A 6000-nucleotide genomic window follows, 5' to 3' on the forward strand; every position below is an offset into this window, starting at 1 on the left:
GATTAGCTTATTTTAATACCTTAGGCGTGTTTAATACTTTTTATTATATATAATAATTTAGATACTTGTTTTATAATTTTAATAGTTGTTGAAAATGTATTTTAAACGCGTTCTGCTTTTATTTATTAAATTTTTCCGGGTTAACCTTTTCCATATTATATATTTATCTAGAATTCAATCCTAGGGGTAGATTTACGTGCTAATGTTTGTGGCGCCCTCTATGTATTGGGAGACCAAAATTGAAGAAAGCGGCCGTTTCTATATATATATATATATATATATATATATATATATATGTATGTATATGTATAATTTTTTTATCCATGGGAAATATTTTGTAAGAACTATAAGATTCTAATATTAAATTATTAAATTATTTAAGAATTAAATCATTAATTTTTTTTAGAGTGTTATTTAAACTAATTTGGATAAAAGTTTAAATTAGTGACAATTTATTTATTTATGTTCTATATTTATCCGTAAGTCATAGTAAACATAAAATAGTACATCAAGATTTATATATTCAAATAAATTTTAAATATTGTCAGATTTATTTCATCTTTAAACCACTGGTTCAATTATAAAATGAACAAAAATATTTTCAATATATTTCAAATAGTTTCATTGTATAATTTTCATTTTCTTAACATTTTATGTACATTGAAAATAAACTGGGTCAAACTAAATAAAAATTTCTGTTGCAAAATTAAAGTTAGGGTGGTCCTCAATATGGATTTTGTCGAATTTCTTTGCTCCCAAGGGCTCAAATGCTTCCAAAGTAATAAAATAAAAATCTCTGCAAATTTTAGCTCCTAATATTAACATTTAGATAGTCCGCAATTCAATTAAAAGTTTCGTATATTTATTATTAAGTAAACTCATGCGCCATCTATGATAGCAGACTTGTACTTTTGACTTATTACTGATAGTTTGAGTGTCAAAATCATCTACAAAATTAATTTTGATGCCATGATGAATAAATATTTTGTTAAACAGTCCACATGGATTTAATTAGAGGTTAAGTGTTTTTTTAAATATTTTTAAGTGTCATAATATTTGAGTTTACGAATGCTATCACAGATGACACAAGAATTTACTTTAGAATAAATAAACGGAACTTTTAATTGAATTGCGGACTATCTAAATGATAATATTAGGAGCTTAAACTTTTAGAGAATTTTCTTTTATTAATTTGGAAGCATTTGAGCCCTTGGGAGCAAAAAAATTCGAAAATGCCCATAATAAGGACCACCCTAATATATATTTATGTATATATTCTACTACCATTTGGCTCGACTGATAAATTTTGCAACTCCAATATTTTCTTATGAGATCAAATCTCGCATGATATTGCCAACAATTGAGCAAGAAAACTATTTCATATCGATATATATATATATATAAATATATATATATATATATATGTATATATATATATATATATATATATATATATACAAGTTATATTTTAATATTATAGGCTTATAGGTGCGTTTAGTGCAACACGAGTTGGTGCAACTTATCGAGAACAATTGCATAATTATATTAATATGCATTTTATATATATATATATATATATATATATATATATATTTATATATATATATATATATATATATATACATTATACTTTTCTCTAGTTGTAATTAATTACGTTGTTCAATAGATTTTTTACCAAACGATTGAACGAAAGTAATATTATATAGGCAGACACGAAATTGCACAAATTGCGTAATTCGTATTGCACATTTGTGCATGAAATAATTATACATGTGTCACGTTAATAGAGAATTTAAATAATTATTTATATTATTAAATAATTTACATAATTTTATTTTATTCGAGGTTTTGATTTTATTCATCAAACATTTTGTTTGTGTTTTTTTCTCGGTTTAGTATTTAAAATTGTTATCGGTCGTTATAGTGTTAGAAAGTAGTATAAAGTATTTAATTTTATACAAATTTGCTGAATATTTCAATTATTTTTAACAAATAGTTTAAAAGTTACAAGAAATGCAATAAATAAATGCACTCTTGATTGTGAATTTTGTAAGGTGCTGAGTTCTTTCAAATTTTTTAAAATTAAGTTTAAAGTATACTGAGTTGCTGTAGGTCTTTTAGATGTTAGAAAATATTTTAAAGTATTTAATTTTATACAAATTTGTTGAATATTTCATTTGTTTTTAACAAACAGTTTAAAAGTTACAAGAAATATAATGAATAAAAGTTGATTGATATTATTTTTATCACAATTTTCAATAGTAATTAAATTTAAAGTATACCGAGTTGCTGTAGATCGTTATAGTGTTAGAAAATAATATGAATATGCCATTATAGTACTTTTGTACTACTATAATCTTGTTTTAGAATTTGTTAACTTAGTGAATGATGACTTACAATGTCGAATCATACATACATATTATATAGTTAAACTTTATTGCTTTTTTTAAATTTCTTATTTGAATTTATAAAAAAATTGCATCAAACTATTAATTGCGATCGAGCATATGACTTTTTAAAGGCTTTAATCATGTTTTTGGTGCTAATAAATTATTTAAAATTGATTTTTTCCGATAATACTGAAGAAACGAATCTTGGTCGCCCACAAAATGCTTCCAAAGACGCCCACATGTAAAAATTATGTATAATTCGTGTAAATATAAAATTATAGGTGTAAATCAGATTGGAAGCATGTTGTTTTTTTGTAATAAACCATATAAAATAGTTCTCCCATGAATTTTCGATCATTTTGAAAACAAATATTGTCCGGTCCATTTAAAACAAGATTTGAATATTGCGCAATGGAGAAACTTAAATTTCACTTAAAAAACAATTTACTAAAGGTACTCAACCCTAGCACTTTTTTGTCAAAATTTGGATCAATTTTCTTTAATTTACATTTTATAATAGCGGAACAAAAAATACATGAATCCTTAAATTTTCATCTTCCTATTACAGATTCCCATTTTATTAATTCAATTATTTAGTTAGTTCGGATAGTACATTATTTTTTAATTTTTTACCCTTCTGTCCACGATTTATTTCTACTGGGGGTAGGTGTAAGTCGCATATGAAAAGTTAACACAAAAATTTAAAACAACTCAAATTTGTCTTCAAGATTCAAAACAATTCAAATAATTTATCATATAACGATTTTCTTTTAAATTTATACTGAAGTTAATTATTACTAAATATCTAAAATAATATTTCTAGCTTGTAGAGCAATTCTGTCGTAACATAGACAATAAGATAGGATTGCCATGGCAATGAATAAGGTTATGGAAACAAAATTCTATGTGGTGCTGGTATCATAACATTCTTCCTTGTTTGTTTATATGTAAAATGCGCCTGATCGCACGGCAAATATGCAAACATTTTTACATATTTGCTACCAAGAGCAAGCATGTGTTATGGCAGAATTGCCCCATTAAACTTTATTTAATTAATAGTCATAACTTAAAGTTTGCACAAATTGTTTTAATTACAATACACAATGTATACAATAGAATTTCTGAATATCATAAATAGCAATAATTATTTTATTTCTGTTAGGGTTGTTTAATAAATTTTGCCAGTTAGTGTTCGAGCCTAACCCTTATTGTTTCTGTCTTTACTATATTTATTTATCTATTATTTTCATTCAATTGTTAATTTTTAATACAGACTATTCAGACGAACAGAACCATAACGATAACGATGACTTTGACAACGAACAGACAAACAGTTTGGACCTACAGAGACAAGGAAGGGCCGATGGTGCTGGTACGTACACGAAAAACGAGTTATTTCTATATGAAATAAATTTACAGTCTTATCTTTTATAACATAACAAATAACAACAACAAATTTTATTTCTATACACCACTAGTTCCAATAAAATATTTCCCAAGTCGTCCAAATCTTTCGAAAATCCACTCGATAATGCAATTACAATATAATAATCGCACTTACGAAAAAAATACATTTCACTATTTCGTAAAAAATATTTGGGCGAACGTGACCGACACGATAATAATAAGAGACACAGTAACAATATGTCTACTTGTTAGGCATTATTACGAAAATAATTATATGTATATATATATATATATATATATATATATATATATATATATATAATAATTATATATACATATGTATATTACAAAATGCACGTAGCCATGTGTTGTCAGGTGAAAGAAGTCTTTTATGTTTCGTTTTTGATTTTTAGATTGGACACAGACGATTATTTGTTGATTTAGTTACAAAATGTAATACAATAATAGACTATGAATTATAATTGTTACAAAATTTTATGAGAACAAGATTTTTTTATTTATTTAAACGCTTGCATTTGTTTTTTCATATTGCAAAGTAACTCGTACATTTTTTTCTCATTTTTCACTAAATCATTGAGTTGATAATTTGGTGAAAAAGTCAATAATTTGGTAAAAACGTTAAAAACTTTATCGAAAGATTTGAAATTTCGTTCAAGAGGCAATAAGTTGGCAAAAAATTGATAATTTTGTGCAAACACAGATAATTTGAACAAAAAGTCTATGAATTTTGTAAATAGATTTTAATCCAAGGAGAGTAAACATAGAATAAATCCGCTTTACTATTACTATGTATATTATTATTACTATGTATTATTGTTTTCACACATACAAAATATTTTTTCCAACTGCTAAAAATATAAAAATAAATTATTTTTTGCAACGGCTGTGCTAATAAGACAATAGTCGTTTTAAATGCGCACGAGAGATTTGCAAACAAATTATCCCAGACACAAACAATAATTAAAATAAACAAACAAATACATATTAAAACGAATATTTATTTGTAAGCAATCGTTACGATACAAATTGAATAATAACTAGTGGTGTATGGCATCGTGCCTTTTATTTTAAACGTTTTCAAATATATTAATTTATATAAATCATTTTATCTCCAGAACATTAACAATCGTCATTTCATTTCGAATTCAAAAAAAAAAAAATAATAGTACAAAATTGAAAAAGTGCTCCCGTATAGTCACAGTCTAAACGCATTTGCAAATAATTCTCTGCGACATTTTCACTTATACTGTGCTTAGCTTGGCGGCATTTTCACATTTTTCAATAGTTTTCACAAAATTGGAAAAGCCTTCCAGTACATAAACAGTCTAAACGCACTTGGTTAAACATTTGTACCAGAGTGGCGCTTAGACTGTGCTTAGTCTGAGTAATTTTTTGAGTTTTTGTATTTAGTATTTTTCATCATCAACTGTATTTTACCATACATGAAAATAAAAAGGACTCTACTGACAAGCAAACTATATTTTGCATTATATGAACTGAAGAGCAAACTGAAATACTCGTCAGTAAAGTCCCCTTTTATGTATTTTAGCTTTTGCTCGTCAGCAGGGTCTTTTTCTAATTCTAGATTAGTTTGCTCGTCAGTAGAGTCCCTTTTTTAATTTAGACTAGTTTGCTCGTCAGTAGAGTCCCTTTTTAAATTCTAGATTAGTTTGCTCGTCAGCAGAGCCCCCTTTTTTAATTCTATATTAGTTTGCTCGTCAGTAGAGTCCCTTTTTTCATTCTAGATTAGTTTGCTCGTCAGTGGAGTCCCTTTTTTAATACTATATTAAGTTTGCTCGTCAGTAGAGTCCCTTTTTTAATTCTAGATTAGTTTGCCCGTCAGTAGAGTCCCTTTTTTAATTCTATATTAGTTTGCTCGTCAGTAGAGTCCCTTTTTCAATTCTAGATTAGTTTGCTCGTCAGTAGAGTCCCATTTTTAATACTAAAAATACATACAAAACATACACATCCATTTTTTCTGAGGTATGTCAAAATGTTCAGAAACCTTCAAAACGCCAAGAAATGTAAACAATTTCATTTTCGATATTTGGCCCTACGGGAAGTTAATAACCAATTCAAATCGAATTAATTGCTTGTAATATAATTGCAGCAAAAAGCAAAATTGCTTGTTAAGTCGAAAATGACTTATATACATATATATATATATATATATATATATATA

At 26.1% G+C, this 6000-nt stretch overlaps 1 protein-coding gene across 1 annotated transcript in view; it reads left to right on the forward strand.

Annotated features, from left to right (window-relative positions):
• Nucleotides 1-6000, forward strand: part of LOC113386900 — a 46236-nt gene that overhangs the window by 38790 nt on the left and 1446 nt on the right. The gene's annotated exons all lie outside the window — the stretch shown is intronic.

This window comes from Ctenocephalides felis, unplaced genomic scaffold, assembly GCF_003426905.1.
Source record: "Ctenocephalides felis isolate EL2017-DRISC unplaced genomic scaffold, ASM342690v1 CF-g0.4_SCAFFOLD_03571, whole genome shotgun sequence".
Lineage (NCBI taxonomy): Eukaryota > Metazoa > Arthropoda > Insecta > Siphonaptera > Pulicidae > Ctenocephalides > Ctenocephalides felis.